Raw genomic sequence first — 26,846 nt, 5'->3', positions numbered from 1 at the left:
CTTGAGAAATGCTGAGCATGTTCTTCCCTTTTGGTTTTCTAACTCCAAGTCTTTGCACATTTCATTATAGTAATTGGCTTTGTCTGCTCAAGCTGCTCTTTGGAATCTTCTGGTCAGCTCTTTTATTTTGTCTTTTCTTCCATTTGCTTCAGCTACTCTCTGCTCAAGGGCAAGTTTCAGAGTCTCTTCTGTCATCCATTTTGATCTTCTCTTCTTTTGTTGTCTTTTTTAGTGACCTCTTGCTTTCTTCACTTACGATGTTCTTGATGTCATCCCATGATTCTTCTGGTTTTTGGTCATTGGTGTTCAATGTATCAAATCTATTCTTTAGATGGTCTCTAAGTGCAGGAGGGATATATTCAAGATCATATTTTGGCTCTCCTGGACTTATTTTAATTGTCTTCAACTTCAAGTTGAACTTGCATATGAACAGTTGATGGTCTTTTCCACAATCAGCTCCTGGCCTTTTTTTTGGCTGAAGATATTGAGTTTTTCCATCACTTCTTGCCACAGATGTAGTCAATCTGATTCCCGTGTCTTCCATTTGGTGAAGTCCACATGTATAGCCCCTGTTTGTGTTGTTGAAAAATGTATTTGCAATGAATAAGTCATTGGTCTTGCAAAATTCTACCATACAATTTCCAGCATTATTTCTGTCACCAAAACCAATTTTTCCAACTACCAGTGATTCTTCTTTGTTTCCAACTTTTGTATTCCAGTCACCAGTGATAATTAACACATCTTGATTCCATGTTTGGTCAATTTCAGACTGCAGAAGTTGATAAAAATCTATTTTCCTCATCTTTGGCTTTGGTGGTTGATGTGTAAATTTGAATAATAATCATATTAACTGGTCTTCCTTGTAGGTGTATGGATATTATCCTATCACTGCCAGCATTGTACCTCAGGACAGATCTTGAAACATCCTTTGTCATGATGAATGCTATGCCATTCCTCTTCAAATTGTCATTCCCAGCATAGTAGATCATATTGGTTTGATTCAAAATGGCCAAAACCAGTCCATTTCAGCTCACTAATGCCTAGGATATCAATCTTTACATGTTCCATTTCATTATTGACAACTTCCAGTTTTCATAGATTCATACTTCGTACATTCCATGTTCTGATTATTAGTGGATATTTGCAGCTGTTTCTCCTCAGTTTGAGTCGTTCCATGTCAGCAAATGGAGGTCTTGAAAGCTTTACCTTATCCATATCAGTAAGGCTGGTTTTACTCTGATGATACAACTCTTTCCCAGTCATATTTTGAGAGCCTTCTAACCTAAGTGATTCCTCCTTTTCTGTACTAGACAATGTTTCCTGACTATTCACAAAGTTGCACTGTAATGTATCAGACAGTGTTTCTCTGCTATTCATAAGGTTTTCTCTGGTCATTTGTTTGAGAAGTGAATGGCCTCTTTCTTATTCCTAGTCTGTCTTGGTCAGCAAGCCACACTGTAACCTGTGCACCATGTGTACCCCATTGGGTTTGAAACACTGGTGGCGCAGCCTTAAGACTCAAAGCAACATGTCATCACAGTAGGACAAACTGACAGACAAGTTTGTCTCCTTTAGCTGTTCAAAACCTCTCCAACCTCCCTTACCTGGATCCCTACTGCTGTCTCCTCGCTCTTTCCTGCCCCCCCTTGCCTTTTCCCTTTCCTTTCCCTCACTTTCCCACCTTGCCACTTGTGGGGCATGGCCTGGGTTCCCTCTCCTCACCTGGATCCCTGCGGCTGACTCCTCACAGTCAGTGTATGTAATAGACTCCATAAAAACAGCATGATCCCAACTCTTAGAAAGCTTAGTGGAGGGTTAGTTAGTAATGAGAAAACATAAACAAAACAATTTCAGAGTGTTCTAAGAGCTAAGAAGAAAAAAAAAGCCAATAGGTAAAGAATAACAGAAGACTAGTTTAGATATAGCGTTGCATAACATAACCGAAGCCACCAAGACCAGGCTTTCCTGTCTGACAGAGACTGGTGGATTCTGTGAGACTATGGCCCTTAGACACCCCTCAGGCTTGAAACTGAACTTATCCCTGAGGGTCAACTTTCAACCAAATGATAACCCTTTAAGGTGAACAGTAATACAAGAGATGTACACACCTCTTTGGATAATCAACCATAAGGATGGCAGTTACCCAGGAACAAAGCTCAGAAGGCAAGAAGGGATGAAAAAGAAGGATGAATAGAAATGGTAAGCGTAGGGAAGAAGTGTGAAGAGTGCTGTTACGTTGTGAAAACTGCAGTGAATGTCACAAAAAAAAATATGTATGAATTTGTTGAATAGAAAGCTAATTTGTTCTGTAAACTTTTACCCAAATCACAATAAAAAGTTAAAACAAAAACCAAAACCAAAAAACCTAAACCTGTAAACCTTTTAAAACAAACATACAAACAAAAAAACCCCTAAAGTGTTGTGCCTTACTACAAGCTTTTATTCTCATGTCCTTGTCTACAGGTCAGTATGGCTCAGTTGCTCTAGGCTGAGTTTGGCTGGCAGCTCTCTTTTAATCTATGGGTTCACCTGAGCTTGCAGGTTACAGTTTGAGCTCAGATTTCTGCTACATTAGTTTGTTCTGAGGCCCAGGCTGAGAGGCAGCAGCTATTTGGGGAAGCTATGTTCATGACAAGTCACCAAACTGCAAAATATCCAAGTCAAACTCTGCAAACCCATTCGAGATGTTGCTTGTTTCATGTCCACTGTTAAGTCACATGACCAACCCCAGCATGCATATTGTTGGGAATATCTCCATCAGCGATGGGGCATGCAAGTAACTATTTACTGCAACATTGTTCATACTGTCAGTCTAGGCCTCTGCTGTTTGAACTGGAAAGTTTACAGTAATAAGCCAGCCATGCCAAGATCTAGGGATGACAGTAGGGGTGGAAGATCATTCCAAGCAGAGAAAACAATAAGTGCCTGGAATCATTTTCTAAATTGTCAACTGGGATTGGTTGATAGAATTGTAGACTATTTTTTCTTTAAACATTTTTACAAAAATAAACCCTAGTATTCTTTTAAAAGGGAGTTAAAAAGATAAAGAAACAGTGACTTTGAAGCAGGACACCTTATGTAATTTTCTACATACAAGAATAGTTATGTTCTTTAATGTAATGTAACAGGACACAGAGTTCAATGTTTCTTCTGAGAGACCAAGATGCAACAGATGCTGCGTTCCAAAGGAGGTTCTGGGCCATATGCAGCATTTCAGAATGGATAGCCAAAAATCAGTTGGATGACCATTAAATCTCCCACTCATGTGGAGGATTGATTTTTTTTTTTTTTTTTTAATTGAAAAGATGGTTTTGTAAGGATTTTCTTGAAAACACTATGCTGAGATTTTTAACTCCTCCCAGCAGGAAGCAGGAGGGGTAGAAAATGCTACCTTGCTCACCTGACGTTTAATGCTGAGGTCATGTGGTTATGTTGGGGAAAAGTCGAGGGCCGTAGTTTTCTGGAGCTAGAGCTGTAGTGGCATAGTGCCTAAGGCATTTGACTGCTAACCAGAAGGCTGGAGGTTCAAACCCACCAGCCACTCCTTGGAAGGAAGATGGAGTGATCTACTTCGTAGTGATACTGCCTCGGAAACCCAAGAAGGGGTCGCTATGACTTGGGTATGACTCGACAGCAGTGAGTTTGGTTTTTTTGGTTTAGACTCCCACCTGGGAGTGTTTGAACAGCTTGTGGAGGATTGGGCTGCTTCTAGGTATGACTGCACTGCTGTTTTTTTGGCTCAAAAATGTGGAAGGCCCAGGGATGGGCATAGACCTTGTGATATGCCTGTTCAAGATCATTCTAAAAAAATTCTGACCATAAGGGCAGCAGGCAGGGTGATAGGGACCCCAGAGGGAAGAGTCACAGAATGCTTCCCAGGGTTAGAAGCTGTGGGAATCAGGAGCAGCCAGCCAAAGGGAGTGGTAGTTGAAGACATCTGTCAAGGGAAATCTCATTACTGTGCTCATAAAAGATGGAGTCTGCTTTGAAATCTGCCAGGAAGCTTATTCTCCATATATTAGCTTATTCTCTGAAATTGTTCAAGGCTCTCATGTAGACTCTAGCAGGTCACACACAGAATCTATCAACAAGGGAAGGAGGTAAGCAAGAGAGAGAAAGCTCAAGCCAACCATATTCTGATTTCTCAATTTGGAAATCAGACAGTGTATTGCACTAGACACATCTGCTGCTAAAGACTTCTTTAAAGTGTTAAAGAGCAAAAGTATCACTTTGAAGACCCAAGCCACGGCATTTTCAGTGGTCTCATATGCATGTGAAAGCTGGACAGTGAATAAGGAAGACTGAGGAAGAACTGATACCTCTGAATTGTGGTGTTGGTGAAGAGTACAGAAAATACCTTGGACTGCCAGAAGAATGAAAACATCTGTCTTGGAAGAAGTACAGCCAGAATGTTCCTTAGAAACAAGAATGGCCAGACTTTGTCTTATGTACTTTGGTCATGTTGTCAAAAGGGACCAGTCCCTAGAGAAGGATATCATGCTTAAAGGAGAGTGAAAAAGAGGAACACTTTCAGTGAGATGGATTGATTGACACAGTGGCTGCAGTGATGGGCTGAAGCATAGCAAACATTTTGAGAATGGTGCGGGACCCAGCAGTGTTGTGTTCTGTTGTACATTGGGTAGCTATGAACCGAAACCAACTTGATAGCACCTGACAGGAACAACAAAAATCATACCCATCCTCAGTGGCAGATGGCTCTTAGTTATGGATTAGATTGTTTCTCCTTGCAAAAAAGACAAGGAGCCCACATGTTCTGACCTCCTCTAACCCCACAAGAGGAAGATAGAATCACCATCAGTAACCCTAAGCCTATTACTGCAAGGCCAGACATGCTGCCTCCCTTCAGCTCTTTCACCAGCTGTTCCTCCCAAAGCACCCACCACCTCTCTTTTGGGTTTGATAATTCACTGCAGTGGCCACACAGAACTCACAGATTATGGGGTTTATTAGGGAAGTACCAGGCTACAATTTGAGTTCAGGAAAAACTCTCAGTCTCTCTCCCAGCCCATGGTCTCTCTCCTAACAGTCTCTCACAGTCTCTTTCCCAACAGTGAGTGTCCCTTGGTGTCTCACTCAGCAATGCATGTCTCTTGCATCTCTTTCCCAGCAACACATGCCTCTTTCAGGAGCACGTCTTCTTCAAGTCAGAGAGAGACTTCTTCTGCCTCTAGGAGGCCTCCTTTTGAGCCCAGCAGAGTGGCCAAACTAACCAATCATAACATCAGAATTCTAAGCACCTGAGAGAGAGCGGGAACCTCCCAGAACATTGCCTTGTGTTGCGCCGAACAGAAATACCCGAGATGAATAACTTTTACAATCAGGAGCTCCTCAGTTGCTCACAGCAAATTCCACCACAGAGTTGACAAGGACTTATGGCTAGAAAAGCCACACTAAGTAATTTACTACATGGCACTCCTAAAATATGTGTTGGACTCCTAACCCCCGTACATGTGAATGTAATCTTCCTTGGGGATAGAGGGTTTTTTTTATGCTAACAAGGCTTTATCAGTATAGGACTTGTCCTCAACCTTATCACTTCTGAGTTGTAAAAAGAGTAGATTAGACACAGGAATACGCACAGACCTGGAGGTGGGGGGAGACCGATGCCACCTGAGGATCACCAAGGAATCAAGGAAAGCTGGGGCTACAGAAGCTAAAAGAGACAGAAATCTCTGAGGGCCAATAGAGAAACCTTCCCCTAGAGGTGGTGCCCTGAATTTGGACTTTAAGCCTCCTGGACTGTGAGAAAATACATTTTTGTTCTTTAAAATCACCCACTTGTGGCATTTCTATTATAGCAGAAGTAGGGAACCAAGGTACCCATGTATAACTGGCTGTCACTGGGAAAGCAGGAAGAGACCTACCCTTGACAAAAGAGTAGACATTCTGATTTGTAAATCAAGACTGCTATTACTTACAGTAGGAGCTCTAGTAGCATAGTGCCTAGGGCACTTGACTGCTAACCAGAAAGCTGGCAGTTCAAACCCACCAGCCACCCCTCGGAAGGAAGGTTGGGCAATCCTACTTCTGTAGTGACACTGCCTCAGAAACCCAAGGAGGGGTTGCTATGAGTCAGGGCTGACTGGATGGCACATAACAACAACATTACTTACAGTGATGATAAAGCTTTCTAAGAATGATCAGAAATATCATGGGACTGCCTTTGTTTGTGTTTGGGATAGCACTTCTAAACCACAGAGCAGGTGTTAGAGACAGTGCTTGGTTGTCCAGCTGTCAGCTGCATTAACATTTATGAAGAGACAGCAAATGATGCATTGTGTTAGTAATTTGTTAGATAGGATCTCATTCACAAGAAGTCTATGTGGCTATTACTTATTGTTGAGCTGGCTTCAACTCACTAAGTTTCTATATATGATAGAATGAAACAAAGCTTGGTCCTGTACCATCCTCATAATCTTTGGTATGTTCATCTCATGGAAGGTTTCCTTTGTTTTCTCTGACAAGAACTCTGTAAGGTCATTGCTGTCATCCCGTTTTACAGATTAGCACATTGAGGCAAATGAAGTGAAGTGATTGCCCGTGGTCACAGAATAGCTCATGTCAAAGCTATAATTCAAACCAAATCTAGTCTATTTGACTCCAGAGTCTGTGCTCTTGACTGGTTTGATTTCTCTCCCTCAGAGTAGGCCCTCCTTTGCTGTGTGGAGGATGACTGTGCTCTGCTCTGGTCCCGCTTCTAAAGAAGCATTCGAGCTTTTTTGCTTCCCCTTGTTTGGCTTGGCTTCTGTCTTTCCCCTCCCTTGTCACTTTCCTGACTTTGTTTCTGTTAGTCACATATGGCCCCATGTGCACATATGAGATTGTTAAACAATATGTATAGCTACATATGTGTCTGACTGTACAGATGCTTCCATACCTACCTGTTAACAGTTCTATGGAAGTAGATCAGGGCCCGTTTGATGCACTGTCCACAGGCTTTCATCTGTTGCTGCAATTGGACCAGGGTGGCTGTGGCGGACACTTTGTGTGGCATCCCATGGGAGGTATTATCAATTGCCTCTTTTACCCCAGGAATCCAGTCTATTCATATAAATAGAGAAATCATTGCATCTGCTTCTCACCCAGCAGGGCCCATATTTGCAGTGGCACCTTGTTAAAATGAAGGACTGTCTATTGTATTATAGATAATGTGAGACAAACTGCATTTCCTACTTCCTGACGATACACTTTGCTGAAGATAAGGTCCAGGGAGAGTTCTCGGTAGGTTTACCCTGATTCAAATCCTGTTTTTCAGGAACAGCAGTTTTAAAGATCATTTCTATTAAGGGAAGGGATATCAGGACTTGCTGTGTGTGTGTGTGTGTGTGTGCAGGCAGTATAGCAAACCACTGCAATTTTGAAAATCAACTGCTAAACACAAAAATATTCGTGTATGAATTGTTGGCAGAATATGATGTTGTTCCTGTAAATTGCATCCATTCTGTATCTCTTGATCTAATTATTAACTTTGGTTACCTTGTTCTGTGTTTTGAACCAGCTCTACTAATTCATGTGCAGTATTTCATAACTACCAGCCCTTAAAAAAAATCAATCTCCCCAATTATTTCTGTTTCTCTGTATCATTTGTACTTTTTTCTTTCTTTCTTGTTTTAAATTTTACTGGGATTATATATATATGAAGTACAAATTTTAGTACTTCAGCTATTTTTAAGTGTATAATTCAGTGACATTAATTGCATTCACCATGTTGTGAAACCATCACTACTTTGTATTTCCAAAGCATTTTTATCACCTCAAGCAGAAATTCACTCCCCTTTATGAAGTAACTCCCATTTTCCCTCTCCTCAGTCACTGGTAGTCTTTTGTCTCTGGTGGTCTTTTGTGTATGCATTTTGCATTATTATTTACTTATTATTTTTCTTTAACTGATTTTTTATTCTAGGAAATAATATGTCTGAAGTCACTGGTTTAATGCGTTGCATGTGTGTGTGTGTGTGTGTGTGTAATTTGTTTTACGGCACTTCACTTTTACTGAAGACCTACATTAGTACTTGTTTTTGCTAACTGAAAGAAATCTGAAGAGGATTTTTGCTTTTAGGAGAAAATGCAGCCATTAAAGAGGCAGCACACACACCAACCAGCGAGAGTGATATTGAGCAGCAAAGTGGCTTAGCCAGGCTCCTTCCCTGGGAATTACATTCAGCATCAAGCTGCCATGGTGTCTTTGAACACTATATGTTAGTGTTATTTTAGGTTTTATGTGATATTTAGTATGATTTGGAAGGATTTTTTTGGCACTAGGAATTCTCAGAAATTTTTTGCATATAAATTAATGGTATTTGCTTCTTTGCTTTATGACATTTCAGGTTATGAAAGGTTTCATAGGCATGCCCTACTTTCAGATAGTGGGGGAAACCTATATGTAAAGCTCGCTGTCATCAAGTCGATTCTGACTCATAACCGCCCTATAGAGCACAGTAGAACTTCCCCATAGGGTTTCCATGGCTGTAAATCTCTATATAGGCAGACTGCCGTATCTTTCACCCACAGAGCTGCTGGTGAGTTTAAACCTGTGACCTTTAAGTTAGCAGCCAGGTGTTTATACTGCACCACCAAGATACTGTCACATGCACTCCATGTAATGATTTAAGAAAAGGGAATTCTACACATATAAAATATAATAAACTATGTACATATGTTATACTATGTACATATGTAATAGAAATGGGGTCTCCTATATTTCCTAAAATTATCTAGGTATCTACCAGTGGTACTTTCCATGGTATGGTCAGATGATTTTCACTGATTTCCAGATAGAGGAGAAAAATAGGTGTATGGGAAAGCTAGAAATGGGTAGAGGGTAATGACGTTTATATTAGGATATTTTATACAGATCTCCTGCATGTTTCTTAAATTGTGTGAAAAGTATTGAGAATTGGATAGTGGCAAAGAACAAAACCAAAACAAAACAAACTCACTGCCATCAAGTCGGATCCAACTCATAATGACCCCTCCTTGGGTTTCTGAGGCAGTATCACTGTGGAAGTAGATTGCCCAATCTTCCTTCCAAGGAGTGGCCGGTGAGGTTGAACCACCTGCCTTCTAGTTAGCAGTTAAATGCCTTAAGCTCTACACCACTAGAGCTCCCTAGATAGAGGCAGTACATTGAAAATAGAAAAAGGAGTCCTTTCCCACACACAAAAAAAAATCTTATTAGCAAGACTGGAAATAGTCTTTTTGAATGGCCTCTCATCTGCTCACTCACGTACATATCTGTGCATTTGTTCACGCAACAAATGCTTGTCAAATATCTACTCTATTCACTCTATTCATTGACATACATTAATGGAAAAGAAGAGTTCCCTGTCCTTGGGGAGCTCTGAATCTAGCCTGGAAAATGGGTAGGTAAATCCCTTGTCACATTCTGATGGAAAAGGTGTTAGATCCAGGTGTGAAGCAAACACTGAAAGCCAAGGAGCAGGTAACTGGTATTCTTCAGGAGTGTCAGGCTGTGCTAATCCTGGGGTTGGGCCTGAGATAGAATACCAAACTACACAAAACAAAAAGCCTGAGAACATCTCTTTTAGAATTCAGTCTTTATTTCACAGAAAATCATTTATCTCCTGAGGGGACAAGGGGATGAATGCTATAATCTTTCATCCAGAGTGACTTAGTTGACCTTGAAGAGAATTACCTCAGAAATCCCTCTTTATTTACATTTTCCTCTATAGAGAGAGACTTGAATTGCTGGGATGGAGGTTATATTCCTGATGTCCTATTCCATTCTGATACACAACCCCATATTGCTCTCTGGAAAGTTGTGCCAACGAATACTTTTTCCACATGCCTAAAGAAATAATGAAATAGCTGCACAAATATATCAAGGATATATCATTGGCTTTTGCTTTTAATACCAAAAGTTGAAAATAGCTTAAATAGCCACCAATAGGGGGTGGATTAAATATAAAACATTTCATAATGTCATGCCAAACAATCTTTTAAAAGGATGAGTAGAGTAGATATTTAATCAGAAAAAGTGTTCACCATATATAAAGTAAAAAAAAAAAAAAAGAAAGAAAGACACGTCATAGAACAGTATTATAATATTATCTTGTTTTTGTGAAAAAAAATGTGAATTAATATGTGCATAAAATCTGCTGGCTTTCTTCCGGACTGAGAACACTGGCTGTCGTGGAGGAGGCAGTATATGAAGTACCTGGAAGTATATTTCACTCTCTTTTTAAAGAAAATCTGTGTTTAGTGCATTTTAAATTATTTTTATAAACATTCAGAAAACTAAAGACATACTCAATTACGAAAAGAAAAAGAAGTTTTGCTTAGTGAAGGAGACTGTAGTTGTATGTAGCAAGCTTTTGGAATCTGGTTTGTCCATTTGAGTTCTAAATGAGTAGATGGTGGCCAAGGTTGAATCCATCATCTTATTCCTCCAACCTAAATTTCTACTTTTCCTATATATCCCAGTTTTCAATCTTGGGTAGAAGAATTTTCTTATTCTCTTATCTCTCATAACCAACCAATTGCAAAGTGTCTTTGATGCATTTTCATTCTCTTTTCTTTTTCTCGTTTATTCTTTTCTAATACGTTGGTCTGGTCTTACTGGCAAGGTCTCCATTCTTTCACTGTCACCTCTTTCCATCCAGTGTACATTTGTGCTAGCAGCAGACTGATTTTAGCTCTAAAACACAGAGCTAATAATTTTATTCTCTCATTCAAAAACATTACATGATTCCCCATTCATCAGGGGATAAATACAGCTTTTTTTTTTTTTTCTTGTTTGGTTGTGTTTGGTCCTGAAAACCATGCCTGATGTGGCCTCATTGATTATGTCCTTTCACACACCCTACATGAGATTTCTTTCACCTTTCAGACAATTCTTGGGACTTTTACATGTTTGTTTTCAGACTTAATTCTCTAGATTTTCCACTATGTAAACACAACATAAGGAGCTCTGGTGGCACAACAATTAAGCACTTGGCTGCAACTAGAAGGTTGACTATTCAGACCTACCCAGTGGCTGTGGGAAAAAGACCTGGTGATTTACTTCAGTTAAGGTGATAGCCAAGAAAACTCTATGGGACAGTTCTTCTCTATCACATGATTTCACTATGAGTTGGAGTCAACTTGATGGCTCCCAACTACAACACAAAACACAACATATTCCACCTTATGTTACAGCTGTTGCTGTTACACTAATATCTTTTTGTCTTCTTCATTCATTCAATAATATGTTATAGTGTGACTTGTATGTACATGGATTGGTGCTAAGTGCTGAAGACACAATAGTGAAGAAAGCAGACTATCCCTCCCTCATCCTTTCCTCAGACCCAGGCAAAGCCCAGGCAGACAATCAAGCAAAATAATTACTATTTGTGAAAAACATTAGGAAGAAAACAAACATGGGGTTGAGAAGAGAATCATGGCATTGATGGAGGTGAAGACATTAAGGGGTTATGGTTAGGCCAACCTTGGCTAAAGAAGTGATGTTTAAGGCAGACATGAAGAACCCAAGGAGCAAGCCCTGGAGTAAGTAAAAACTAAAACTCACTGCTGTCGAGTCTTTTTCAACTCATAGTGACCCCTCCTTTTGTTTCCAAGGCGGTATCTCTACAGAAGTAGATTGTCCAGTCTTCCTTCCAAGGAGTGGCTGGTGGGTTTGGAACAGCCAGCCTTCTGGTTAGCAGTCAAATACCTTAGGCACTATGCCACCACAGCTCCAGGCAGATGGAATATCAAGTTGGGGTATGCTCACTGACCTTGAAGTAAGAAAAAGCTTAAGCTGTAGAAGGATTTGAAAGAGGACTTGGCTGGGGGAAGGAGCCTGTGGCAGATGATGATGGAAAAGTTGGGGCCTTAAGAGTCAGCCTTTAAGAGTTGTGTAATGAATTTGGACTCTGTTCCAGTGCAATTGCATGCTGTTGGAGGGCTTTAAGCAGGGAAGTGAGATTGTAAACCCAGTTTACCCTTTTCTGCATTCCCCTCAGCACCTGTCACGATGCCCTGCATATCATTGTTGCTCAGTAAGTACTTGTTGCATTATTGAATTCTGTGGCTGTGATTGATTACAGAATTAGCCATACTTCATCAGGGGATGAATTTAGTTCTCTTTATCAGTTTTTATCCAGCATGCTAGCTAAGTTCATAAAAAGGTAACTTGCATGGAAATCTCCTATTTTGAGTTCATTAATCACATACTGAATGATGACTCTGGTTTTGCTTTAAAAAAAAAAAATACTGAGAGATCTCTTCAGTATTCTGGAGGTTTAAATTTTCATTAAATTACATTGAGAAGTTTATATTTTTTTCTTTACTGAAAGAAGTTTGAATTTTGATGTACAAAATCATTCAGGTATATGGTTATCTAAGCCACAAAATATGTATTTTTAGTGATTGAACACATAAATGGATCTCGGCAATTCATTTTGGGAAAAATAAAAGTGCTGTTGATAGTTTCCAGCTCATGGTGACCCCATGTGTGTCAGAGTAGAACTGTACTCCATGGGTTTTTTGGTGGCACATTTGTCAGATCATCAGACTTTCCTTCTGGGATGTTTCTGGGTGGACTCAAACCTCCAACCTTCCAATTAGCAATTGAGTGTGTTTGCCATTTGTACTGCTCATGGGCTCCTTGACAATTTAGAGATGAGAAAAATGAGGACCAGCAAGTCAAAGTCCTTTGTACAAAGTCACCCAGTTAGTTAACATTCAGATTTCCTTTGTCTCTATCATTCTCTAACATGTTGCTGCTTTTATTGTACCTGAGTGTTTTTCTTTCTCCTGATTCTTATTGAATGCAGTATAATGTTGATAAGCAAAATGCCTGGTAAGTATTTGCATAATGCCCTTTTAACAAAGACTGTTCATCACCTTAATTTTTAAAAAGAAATCATAGAGAAATTTACTCCTCTACTTTTTGGCCAACATCATGCATTAGTTGGGAATCTGTTGGTTGCAGGTAATGGAAACCAAGTTCAAAATGGCAAATGTATAGTTTATAGAGTTAAACCATTATAGGTAGATGTGGCCTTAGAAACTAGAGTTTCCAGCATTTCAGAACCTGTGTCCTCTGTCTCTAGCTTCTGTGTGGGAAAAGGCAACAACTCTTGTTTGTTTGGAAGTAATCCACTCCCAAAGATGAGGAGGGGCAATGTTCCAGGAGAAGGAAGGGGCAGTAAACAGAGAAAAGAATACATATTGGCTACAACATACTTAAGACAGACTTGCTATTTACAATAGTAATCATAATGATAAGATCTGTATAACACTTTAAGGAGCTCTGGTGGAACAATGGTTAAGTGCTTGGCAACTCACCAAAAGATTGGTGGTTTGAACTCACAGGGAGAAAAGAATGGATGATCTGTTCCCATAAAGATAAAAGCATAGGGAACCCTCTGAGGCAGTTCTTCGGGGTCATATGGGGTTGCTCTGAGTTGGAATCGACTCAGTGGCACACAAAAACAATTTGTAACACTTTAGAATTTTCAAAAGGCTTTTATGCACATTTTCTCATCACAGAAATCCACTGGATATCTAGGAGAGAGATAGAAAATTGGCCAAGTAGGTTGGTGACAAGTGAAAGAGCAAAAGAAGTGGTAGGAGACAATGCCTGAGGAATATTGTAATCAGGGGAGCAGTGGCTGAGGTGGATGGAGTGAAAGTATGTCAAAGTCCAGAATCCATGCATTTAGCCATTTGTTTTATGTTCTTGGTTAGAGTAACTAATTTCTTCAGTTACCTATTGAAATTTTAGAAGCAGTCAAATGTTATTTATAATTGAGTTTTGGAAATTCAGTAGACAGTCAAGAGAAGTAGCAAATTATTGTGGTTGGTTTTCCTAAGTGGCTGCATTTATGCATTGATTTCTGTAATAAGCATTTTTTTAATGGCTTTTGTTGCAGACAGGTACTAAGCATTAAGGTTTCAAAGATGAATAGGGCATAGTCACTGCTTGGGAGAGGCTTCCAGATAGTTGGGGGGATACATATGTAAACAGATGATTGTAACAGTGAGATAATTGCTGATGACACTACTCCAGATTTGCATGGAGTACCAAAAGCAGGGACCTTACTTAGGGTGGTAGTCAAAGAAAACTTCCTAATGAGACAATAGTTGTAACATCTTGAAGAATATTTAAGATTTAATCACTTTGTCCAGGCTATGAAGTTAATATATAGAAGGAGGATATTGTAAGCAAAGGGAACAGCACATGCAAAGGCAGAAAGGAGGAAAGACCATCCTGTGACCAGAGTGTAGGATGTAGTTTGAGAGAGGATGTGGTGTGAGTTTATCACTGGAATAAGTGTGTCACTGTCTCCTTACCCCAGAGTCTACTTTAAAAATTACAGTATGACTTTGAGTAGTTCTAGTATGCTTAGTTAAAAATTGGACTTCCTTTTATAATTGTGCTTCACCTCTCAAGTTATCAGGTTATATCTGGAATAAAATTTCCCATAAATTTAACATATGAAAATGGACATAGTGAGAAACTCTTTCAAACTCTAGGATGCTGGGTTTTAACATGTCTCAGAATCCTGGGTCACCTCAAGATAAGTTGTGCTTTTAGAAGTTTAGCCTTTAGTTTTGTTTTTTTTTTTTTTTAGGACTGTTGTGCTAAAAAGCTTTTCTCACAGCTTTCAGACCATCTATATTGATCTGAAAATGAAATCTGATTGGGGCTCTATGTTGGAGAGTAGCTTTGGTAACATTCCTTCCCATTAGAAATCAGAGCAGAAACTGAAGAACAAGAGCTATTCTCCTTTGTCCCTGACAGGCTAATCAGTCCTATGACAGGTAGCAATTCTGGTTCTTGACCACACTGATGCCCTGATGCCATCACATTTCTGTGATTGAAGATTTGTGAAGTTTTCTTTTTTTTTTAAGATTTTACATCTGAATGCTTTCACATTTTCAAAATGCAATATAAACAAGATGTTATTTCATGTAGGAGACCCAGGTTTGATGTCCAGCCAATGTACTTCATGTGCAGCCTCTAATTGTCTGCATGTTGCTATGATGCCAAGTAGGTTTCAGTCTGGTTTCCTCTACACTCAGATGGACTGGGAAGAAAGGCCTGGAAATCTACTTCTGAATATCAGCCAGTGAAAAGCCTATCAATCACAGTGTTCTAATCTGCAACTGGTCGTGGAGATAGCACAGGACCAGACAGTGCTTTTCTGTTGCTGGGCTTTGGGTTGCCATGAGTTGGAGGCTGAGTTGGGGTCAGACTCCAAGGTCGCAAACAACCACCACCACCACCTTACTATAATTGTATTTCTTAAGACTTGTTTGACCATGAGGGTGTCTCTGTTCTCTGGTGCTGCTATAAGAGAAATACCACTAGTGAATAGCTTTAATAAACAGAAAGTTATTCTTTTACAGTTTAGGATCCAAATTCAGAGTGCAGCCTCTAGGGACTGGTGAAGGCCCCTCAACCTTGGTCTTCAGCTCTGCCTCTTGTTCTAGGACTACTGGAGCTGGAGGCTTCTTCTGCCTCACATAGCTGCTGGCTCCTGAGGCTAACAAACCCAAGATCAGTGGGTAAAATGGCATAATCCCAAGATCAGCAGGCAACATGGCAAGTCCAGGAACTGGAGATGAAGAATAGGCCAAATGCAGAATTAATAGGTGCCAAAAAGCTAGAGACCTTTCCCAAATCTTCTTCATATATACTGGAAGCAAACCACACCCATAAGTTTATTCCCCTTCAACTGCTTAGCTGCTCACAGCAGATTCCACCATGGAGGTGATTACAATCTCATCATGGGGAATAATGGTATCCAGCTGCCAAGCCACTCAGAAACATGGCCCAGCCAAGTTGACACACAACCTTAACTACCACAGAGGGTAATAATTAGCATGAAGATACCTTAGTGACTTTAGAGAAAGAAAACATTTCTTTTTTTAAAGAGCTGGAGCAATTGAGCTCTCATGGCAATTTATCCATACCTCTTTTAAGGTGACCTCTGTTTTATAGTCAAGTTGTTTGTATATGAGATTTATCTCCCTACTAGACTGTAAGCTCCTTTAGGACAGAACCCTTTGCTGATTTTGCAGTATACACAGTAGAGCATCTAGTACATACCTGAAATATACTTTATGCCAGATACTGTCCTAAATGCTGTGTGTGCCTTTAATGCTCACAAAAACTTGTGAGATAGAGGTTATATATCTAGAGAGGATATATAACTCACTTAAAATTAGACAATATTGATACAGTACTGATATTCAAACACATTCTGCCTCCTAAGTGCATGCATTTATCAACTCCATTATGCTTCTCCCTACTACTGCAATAACTGTGTTGGATGGGTGAATAATAATTATTGCCTTATAGCTAGCATGGAATGTTCACATATATTATCTCATTAGATGTTCATTAAAAAGAAAAAGGCAGGCAACTACCACCTACTTCTTTATTTTAGAAGTGAACAAACAGGCTCAGAATGGTTAAGTTTGTTCATTTACTTACTTATTCAATCTTTAATTCATTACATAAACATTAATTGACCTTTCATTAAGTGCCAAATCTGGGTTGTAGAAAACAACAAACTCACTGCCATTGAGTCGTCTCCAACCCATTAAGTCTTCTCCAACCCATTAAGTTTCCAAGGCTGTAAATCTTTATGGAAGCAGATTTCCTCATCTTTCTTCCATGGAGTGGCTGGTGGGTTCGAACCACTAGCCTCTTGGTCAGCAGCAAATACTTTAACCACATTGTCACCAGAGCTCCTAAACCTGAGCTTTGTTGTTGTTGTTGTTTGCCGTCAAGTCGGCCCCGACTCATAGCGACCCCTCCTTGGGTTTCTGAGGCAGTATCACTACGGAAGTAGGATTGCCCAACCTTCCTTCTGAGCTAGGCATTGGGAAATAGTAGTAAACAGAGTGTGGTGGTTATGTTTGTGTGTCAACTTGGCTGATCCTGGTTGTGTGGCTGGGCAGCAGGTGGTAGGAATTCCCCATGATGAGACTGACAATCAACTCCATGGGGGATCTACCACAAGCAGCTGAGTAGCTGCTTTGGGTATGTGGTCTGCTTCCCATATATAAGAAGCAGCTTTGGGAATAGTCTCTAGCATATGGCACACTTGGACCCTGCATGCAGCCATGTCGTTATTCAGCAGCCTGTCATGCTCTGCTGACCTTGGGGCTTACAATGGACTTGAGTTAATGGCCTGCCCTGTAGTTTGGTAACATGGGGACTGTGCCTTTTTAGTTGTCAACCTTGGGCTTGGTAGCCTCAGCAGCCAGCAGCTGTCAGAGTGAAGAAAAGCCTCTAGCTTCAGTGGGCCAGGAGCTGGAGGCAGAGCTGAAGCCCAAGACTGAGGGGCTTTCACCCAGTCCCTAGAGCCTGGCACTTTGAACTTGAACTTAAAGCTTCCAAATTGTAAGAATAAACTCCTATTTTTTAAGGCCATTCCATTTGTAGTATATCCTTGTCAGAGTGACACTAGGTAACCAGAACACAGAGAGAAAAGTTTGTTCCCTCATGGAGTCTATGGTGCTTTGGGGGGATTATACCTGAGCTATAATTGCTCCAAAGAGAAGTGGAGTGTTTTGTAGGAACAGATAACTGGGGACCTTTTTAATCTGGGGCCATACACCTCTGTTTGTTGCACTGTGGTGGCCTGAGTGTTACTGTGATGCTAGAAGCTATGCAACCAATACTTCAAATACCAGCAGGAACACTCATGGCAGGCAGATTTCAGTGGAGCTTCCATACTAAGACATATGCAAACCAAAAACCAAACTCATTGTCATCAAGTTGATTCCGACTCATAGTGACCCCTTTGGTTTTCTGAGGCACTAACTATTTAAGGAAGAAGATTGCCCAATCTTCCTTCTATGGAGTGGCTGGTGAATTTGAACTGCCAGCCTTTTGGTTAGCAGTCAAATGCCTTAGGCACTATGCCACTAGAGGTGCTTCTAAGACATGCTAGGAAGAAAAAATACCTCTGAAAATTAGCCAATGAAGTTGTTATAGATCCCAACAGAATATTTTCCCAATAGTGCTGGGAGATGAGCCCCCTAGGTTGGAAGGCATTGAAAATACACAGTGACCACAGCAATGGACTTGAACATACTGGTGGTTATGGGGACGGCACAGAACCAGACAACATATTGTTCTTTTGTGCAGGGGGTCACCAGAAACTAGAGGCAATTTGAAGGCACCTGAAAATAACAACAACAACTAATTTGAAGCATTGTAAGAAAACTTATTTTTGCAGGATATATTCATCAATGCACTTTTGGTTCCTAATAACAGAAATCTGTTCAGAATAGTTAAAACTCTTGGGTGTGTATTGGTTCACATTATGAAAACATTCTGATGATGAAAACTAGATTGGATCTAAGAGTTTATATGGTGTTATTTAAAACCCTGTGAAGGATTTATTCTTTATAGGTTGGGTTTTGGGCAGCAATATACTTCTATTTTCCTTTTTGCTAGAGATCCAGGAGAAAAGAGGACAATTCTTTCCTGGTAGCTCTAGAAAAGACATAGTCTTAGGACTTGAACCCTGTTTGGACCATTTGTCTAAATATAAGTATGGTTAGGGGTTCAGGGTATTCTGATTCACTAGTTTGGGTCATTTTCTTCCTCACCCTACTATGGAGGAAGCGGAGTCTCACGCTTAACGTTGGGAAGGAACAGTTTTCTGAAAGGCAAAAATGCTGAAGAATAGATATTCTCTGTACATGGTCACATAGTACAGTCGTTTCTAATATAACATAAATTGGTAGTTTGAACCCAACCAGCTGCTCCACAGAATAAAGTTGAGGTGGTCTGTTTTGGTCAAGATTTTGTTGTTGTTAGGTGCCATTGAGCTGGCTCCAACTCATAGCGACTCTTTTGTGCATCAGAATGAAACGCTGCCTGGTTGTGCACCATCCTCACAATCCTTGCTATACCTGAGCCCATCATTGGAGCCGCTGTGTCAATCCATCTTGTTGAGGGCTTTCCCATTTTGTGCTGACCCTCCACTTTACCAAGCATGCTATCCTTCTCCAGGGAATAGTCCTTTCTGACAACATGACCGAAGTAGGAGAAAAAAGTCTAGCTATTCTCGCTTCTAAGGAGTAGTCTAGCTGCACTTCTTCCAGGATAGATTTTTTCCTCCTTCTGTCAGTTCCTGGTACTTACACTGTTATTTGCCAACACGACAACTGAAAAGCAACAACTCTTCTTCATTCTACCTCTAGCTTTCACATGCATATGAGGTGATTGAAAATATCATGGCTTGAGTTAGGTGCACCTTAGTCTTCAGAGAAACATCTTTGCCTCCTCAGTACTTTAAGAAGGAAGATGGGGCAATCTACTTCCGTAGTGTGATAACTGCTTCGGAAACCCAAGGAGGGGTCGCTATGAGTCGGGTCCAACTCGATGGCACATAACAACAACAACAACAAAGATTAACAGCCTTAGAAACCCAACAAAGGTTAACAGCCTTAGAAATCCAATGAAGGTCACTATTAGCTGGAATTGACTTGGGGAGTAAGATTGGTTTTGTTTTGTATAGGTAGTGCTTTCTCTTTGCGAGAAAAGTTGTTGCTGATTCTTTTGCTTTAAGGTACTCAATCCATGTACTCAGCACTCTTTCCATTTCTTTTTATTTAGGCCTTGTTCTTACTGATTTTATAGCCCTTAGAGTTATTTCAATCATAGACATTTCTTTTATTTCTTGGGATTGTTGCTTATGGTCTGCAATGTGGATTTCCTTATGCGTGTTGCTCAGGAGATGTCATACAGGGTTTTTTTTTGTTTTTTTTTCTATATATTTTAAGCTTCTCAAGACTTAGGTGGCTACAAAGCTATATATTTATTTTTATGCTATTGCAGCTATTATTTAAAATGCTTCTAGAACAGTTTTGGCTTTGGCTTTGCCTCCAGACCCATTTTATGGGCATATTAAAAAATCACTTTCACTATTTTATAATCAAGTATCTTCTGCTTGATCATTACTTTTTTCCCATTCTACTTGATTCAAAGGAGCTAGATAGAGCTTGTGAACATCATCTTAAACCCTAAAGAGGTACACTAATGGAAGTGGTTCCTTTATGTTTTTACCATTAACCACACACACCCTAATCTAATGCATACTTCAAATTTAAACTTTGACACCATTGAAAATTTCCCAAATAAAGTGCCAGAGACTTTGAAACCAATTCTTATAAAAGAGCTCTTAACTTGAACTGAACTTTGTTAAGAAAAGTTTTATTGCTAGCTTTGTTTGAATAAGCTTCTGTGTTCTCGGTTGGAATGTATGTTGCTTTGGTTGCCTAGTGCTGTTCTAACAGAGAATACAACAAAAGGGATGACTTTGACAAACAGGAGTTTATTCTTTTACAGTTTTGGAGGCTCTTTTACAATATAAGTTAGAGTTCCCAGTGCCAGACTCTCGGGGCTGGGGGAAAGCCCATCAACCTTAGGCTTGAGCTCTGCCACTTGCTCCTGGCCCACTGAAGCTAGAGGCACCTCTTCACTCAGGCAGCTGCTGGCTGCTGAAGTTGACAAACCCAAGATCAGCAAGTAAAAAGGCACAGACATGATATTACCAAACCACGTGGCAGGCTATTGATTGAAGTCCATTAAAAGTCACATGTGCCAGAAAGCTGTAGACCATTCCCAAAACTTCTCTTTATATATGGGAAGCAGACCACATCCCTAAAGCAGCTATTCAGCTGCTCATGGCAGATTCCACCATGGAGTTGATTATCAGTCTCATCATGGGGAATAACTACCACCAGCTGCCCTGCCACTCAAAGCCAGGCCTAGCCAAGTTGACTTATAACCTAACTACCATATGTCAACCATTTTATAATGCCTACCATTGTAGCGTAGTGCCTAAGGCACTTGACTGCTAACCAGAAGGCTGGCGGTTCAAACCCACCAGCCACTCCTCGGAAGGAAGGTTGGGCAATCCTACTTCCGTAGTGATACTGCCTCGGAAACCCAAGGAGGGGTCGCTATGAGTCGGGGCCGACTCGACAGCCAATAACAACAACAACAACCATTTTATAATCTCTGTGTATATTTCTAATACTTAGTTCCTGTTTGAAAACCAAATTGGCAAAAGTGAAGCAGTGTCTTCATATTTTCATTTTCTTTTTTTTTTTTTGGTGACATTTATCAACTATTCAGCTAGTTACCTGGTGAATATAGTGAGTACCTGCCTGATGGGGTGGGCTGGGTGGTGGTTTGCCTTTGAGACATGTCTTACACTTATAAATTACTCAATAAAGATTTGATGCTATGAATCTTTCATTTTACTCTTAGTGAATAAACCCTTTTTTTAGCAAGTGGAATTATATTTAAGTGAAACTATCTTTGGTGGGATGAGGGACATTTTTGCTTTTGTTTTTGTTTTCACTTTTTGGCTCTCATTTACACAAAGGGGAGTATATCATATACCATAGCTTATATTTCTGTCATTTGTCTCAACAAGTACTGTCTTTTGTTTTACTTTTCCTGTCTTTCTTTATCACCAATCCTCAGGCTTGCTCATTCCTCCTGACTACATTCACTCTGAAATGAATGATACGGGGAGGAAGTATGATTTTTTAATTTACATAAACTATAATGTGCTATTTAACTTTTTTCTTTCTTTTACTGAACACGTGTTTTGAGATATATGCAAGTTGCTGTTGTAAACCTAGTGTATTTCTTCTGCACTGTTTCTATAGTCTTGCTTTTTATCAATCTACTCTCTAATTAGGAGCTCTGGTAGCATAGTGCCTAAGGCACTTGACTGCTAACCAGAAGGCTGGCTGTTCAAACCCACTAGCCACTCCTCAGAAGGAAGGTTGGGCAATCTACTTCCATAGTGATATTGCCTTGGAAACCCAAGGAGGAGTGGCTATGAGTCAGGTCTGACTCGATGGCACGTAACAACAACAACAATTCTCTAATTAATGGTCTTCTAGGTTATTTCCAACTCACCATAGCCACACAAATGCTGTCTATATTGAGCATCCTTGTACATTTCCCTTTATGAACCTGTTTGAGAAATTCAAAACAGAGAATCAAGCATGGAGCTTCTGGACCATAGCACTCATTATACTTTATTTACCTAAAAGTGTCCAGATAGGCTTTTAGAGTACCTGTTTTAATTAATACTCCCCTCATCAATGCATATCCTCTCACATCATTGCAAACACACAGCATGTGCCTTTCCATGTTTTCTTTATAGTGGGTATAGAAAGCAAGTCAAACCAGTTACCATCAAGTTGATTTTGACTGGTGGTGACCCCATGTGTTTAAGAGTAGAACTACTCCATAAAACTTTAATGGCTGTGAGCTTTTGGAAGCAGATTGCCAGACCTCTCTTCCAAGGTACTTCTGGTTGGCTTTGAACTGCTAACTTTTTGGTTAATTGCCCAGTGCTTAACCATTTGTGCCACTCAAGGACTCCATGGTGAGTGTAAAGAGATACTGTCTTATCATTTTGTGTTTTCTGATTAACAATAAGTTTGAGAACTTTCTCTTACCTACTAGGGAATCAGATTTCCCCTTTTATGAAATGCCTATTCACATAGTTTTGGGAAATTTTTAGAGTTCGTAAAAGGACACATGTTAATTCAGAGAAAAATTGCTACTCTTAAGATTTGTGGGAGTTAAGACTCTATAATAAGCCTACATACTCCTTTCACAGATTTGAGTCATTATGTCCAATTTTTCTATCTGTACAACAGCAATGTAGACAAACCCTGGATATCCTGATTCTCCATCAGATTACAGTATGGATGATTAGTTTATTGCACAACTCCCAATTCTTTTCCCTAAACAATTTGACACTGCCACTTTTTTGAAAAGATTCTTGGGAGGCTGAGGTATCTTTGTGGCACTTAGAGTCATACTGTATTATCTACATATCTGAGTAAATTTTATGTGTTCTGGCAGGATTTGATTTCAAATGGTTAGAAAATGCTCTCTTTGTGGAGCCAATTAAAATAGTGACATGGATGGTGTATTATTTTTCTTCCTCTGTAGTGGAACTCCTGTCACAGTTACTGTATCTTAATTGGCTCAATTTGAAAGGAAATTTCTCAATCCCCTGCTGCAGTATAAATGTACTTATTTATCCTTTGAATTTCCATCTGGTTCCTTTGCAACAATTGCTGAGAATTACTTGTCTTGCTGGTCTTTGGGAAAAGAGGTGCTGTGGCATTTGAATTGATGAGAGCAGTGCCACCTCAGATGAGGTGGCATTCTGTAGTAATGGGAGGAGAAAAACAGTTCCAGTAGGTGTGAATGTAAAAACATGATTTCTAGAAATGCACAGTTCAGTATGAATGATTTACTCATTAGCATTGATTTATAGCAGAGATTCTCAAACTCTTTGTGTTCACAATGCACTTTGGAGTTCAGAGATTTTTTCCTTTTTTTTTTTTTTTTTGGCCTCTCATTTGAAGGCTATGAAAGACTCCAAATGACTCTGAACAAGACAACACTATATGATATAATCAGTTTGACATTATCAAAATGTCTCTCAGACATTTGGTCATTCCTCAGCATGGTGCTATACTTTGAATGTTAAGGTTCATCACTCTGGTTTATCCTCCTGTTTGTATATGTAAAATAAAATTATGGTATGGTTTTAGCTTTTATTGTGTGTTCTAGTTTCTTGAGAGGCAAAGTAAAGCTTTCAATACTATTAAAATGATGAACATTAAGCTTAGAAATGACCCTAAACATTATATAGCCCAATCTTGTTAGAGCTGAGGAAACTGAGGCCCAGAGAAATCAGGTATTCTAAAAATAAAAAAAAATTTAATCAGTTTTCTCAAGTTTTAGGAAGTTTTCCTCCCAAGAGAGATTTTGTTCCCACATTGTTGATGATCTTCCTGATAAAGAGATTTTGGAGCCACATGTCTTTTACCACATACACTTTGGTAATTCTCTGCATCACACAGCCCAACAAACCCTCAAATAGAAAAAGGGCTAATTGTTGGGATTGCTAGTCAATCTAGGTCCTGATATTTACCAAACCAAATTATAGTCTGATAGGTATTTTGAGTTAATTATTCTTTATCTTTGTATTTCTCACGCTATTTGATCATTAAGGTGAGTCCAATACATTATCCTAGAAGAATTAAGAGAGACTATACTTTGTGGCTTCTGCCTGTGTACCATAAAGCTGAGTGATTACTAATGTTGTTGTTGTTATGTGCCGTCGAGTTGGACCCGACTCCTAGCGACCTCTCCTCGGGTTTCTGAGGCAGTATCACTATGGAAGTAGATTGCCTCTTCTTCCGAGGAGTGGCCCGTGGGTTTGAACTGCCCGCTTTCTGGTTAGCAGTCAAGTGCCTTAGGCACTATGCTACCAGAGCTCCTCCAGCTACCTGGCGGGTTTGAACCCACAGCTTTGGGTGTGGCAGCTGACTGCCAGAGACCCTGAGGTCATCCCTAATAGATCATTTTTAAATGAGGGGAAGAAGGGCTGAGGTGGTAGAGATGTAAGGGTTTAAGAGAAGTAACTCCAGACTCTCCACATTCATATACTTTGGAGCCACATCTTCTTCTTCTTCTTTTTTTTTTCTGATTATGTATTTGACATTCATGAAATATTTCATCTTAAAATGAATTTCTCTTCTACAAAATGTTTGAAAACCACTCCTCTTCTTGCTATATGCTGTTGAGTCAATTTAGACTCACAGAAACCCTGTGCATGACACAATGAAACACAGCCCAGTTCTACAACATCCTCACAATCTTTGCTATATTTCAGGCCATTGTTGTAGTTACTATAGCATCCATCTTGTTGAATATCTTTTTCTTTTTCACTGACCGCTTACTTTACGAAGAAAGATGTTCTTCTCCAGGAATCAGTCCCTTCTGATAACATGTCTAAAGTATGTGACGTGAAAACTTGCCATCCTTGCTTATAAGGAATATTCTAGCTGTACGTTCAAGGCAGATTTGTACATTCTTCTGGTAGTCCGCAGTGAATTCCCTGGTTTTTTTTTTTTTTGCCAACACTGTAATTCAAATGCATCAATTTGTTGTTCTTCCTTATTCATTGTCCAGCTTTCACATACATAATGAGGCTATTGAAAATATCATGGCTTGGGTTAGGTACACCTTAGTCTTCAAAGTGACATCTTTGCACCTTAAAACTTTAAAGAGATCTTTTGCAGCAGATTTTCCCAATACAGTACATCATTACTTTATTTCTTGATTGCTGCTTCCATGGGTGTTGATTGTAGATCCAGGTAAAATGAAATGCTTGAAACCTCAATATTTTCTCCATTTATCATGATGTTGCTTATTGGTCTAGTTGTGAGGATTTTTGTTTCCTTTACATTGAGATGTAATCCATACTGAAGGCTATAGTTTTTGATCTTTGTCAGTGAGTGCTTCTTTATTTTCAAAAAGCGTGGTTGTGTCATCTGCATCTCACAGGTTCTTAATGAGTCTGATGCTGCGTTCTTCTTTGTATAGGATTATTTGCTCAGCATACGGATTGAATAAGTATAAAAAGATACAACCCTGATGTACACCTTTCCTGATTTTAAACCATGCAGTGTCCCTTGGTCTGTTTGAATGACAGCCTTTTGGTCTATGTTCCTTATGAGCACAATTAAGTGTTCTGGAATTCCCATTCTTTGCAATGTTATCCATAATTTGTTATGATCCACACAGTTGAATGCCTTTGCATAGTCAATAAAACCACTGTTAGAGTTCATTGAAGGAGATATGTCAGTGAAAATATTCTGTATTTGTCACAGTAGGAATTCATAAAACATGATGAAACTAAGGTGTAGTATGTATTAGTAGTAGTTTTAGCAACTATTTCCAAGTGGTGAGAACAGACAAAACTCTTATATAGCAAGGAATATTTTCCAATAGATGTTCTAAGGTAAAGGAATATGGCCTTTAAGTCTTTTCTTTGAAAAATGATACATTGGAAAAGCTATTTCCACTGCATACAAGTAAGAATTATCTAAAAGCATGGGATCCATCAAATATAATGCATCCTTCATTCTAGCCCTAAGATAAATTCTTCTAGAGAAAAAAAGAGGGAGAGAGAGACCAACTTTTTTGCCTCTCCCAGCTTTAGTTCTGTCATCTGAACAGTGGGAAGTCGGTATCTACTTCTCTGAATAATTTATATATAAAGGCTATGGCATGTGCAGTTCGTGTATGTACATGACTGCATGTATATAAGGGAACTCTGTAATTGTTAATACCCTTGGTGGAAAATTAAAAGTACTGTTTGCTTTTGACAAAACCAGAAAACCAAACCTGATGCCCTTGAGTCAACTCTGACTCATAGCAACTATATAGGACAGAGTAGAACTGCTCCATAGGGTTTCCAAGGCTGTAATCTTTCTGTAAACAGACTTCTACATGTTTCATTGCATGGAGTGGCTAGTGGATTCGAATTCGAACCTCTGACTTTTCAGTTAGCGGTGAATGCTTTAACCACTATACTACCAGACCTCCTTGCCAGAGACAAATGACAAATAAATAAAATTTGAACAGTATTTAAAAGACTGTTTGAAATTTGAAGCAGTAGAGAATTAAAATATAAGTAAGTTGAAGGAAGATTTACATGCATTCATAAATTATTCCTTCATATGGAATTATTAAGTATAACTAGAACTATGTATCTGAACTTTTGAGATTCCTGTAACCCTTCAGTATGCTCTTGAGGAGAGATTATCCAGCTGTTGATGACTGATTTTGCCTAATACAGAATTCCTTTAGCCTTAAAATTGAGGTCTATAAAGGATTGTTTCACAGACCCTGGAGCATGTTGTTGTTATTTGCCATCGAGTTGGCCCCGACTCATAGCGAACCCTCCTTGGGTTTCCGAGGCAGTATCACTATGTAAGTAGGAATGCCCAAC

The sequence above is a fragment of the Orycteropus afer genome, unplaced genomic scaffold (genome assembly GCF_000298275.1).
Source record: "Orycteropus afer afer isolate SDZICR_OR568_19922 unplaced genomic scaffold, OryAfe1.0 scaffold00160, whole genome shotgun sequence".
Classification (NCBI taxonomy): domain Eukaryota; kingdom Metazoa; phylum Chordata; class Mammalia; order Tubulidentata; family Orycteropodidae; genus Orycteropus; species Orycteropus afer.
Note: the sequence above shows the minus strand (reverse complement) of the source record.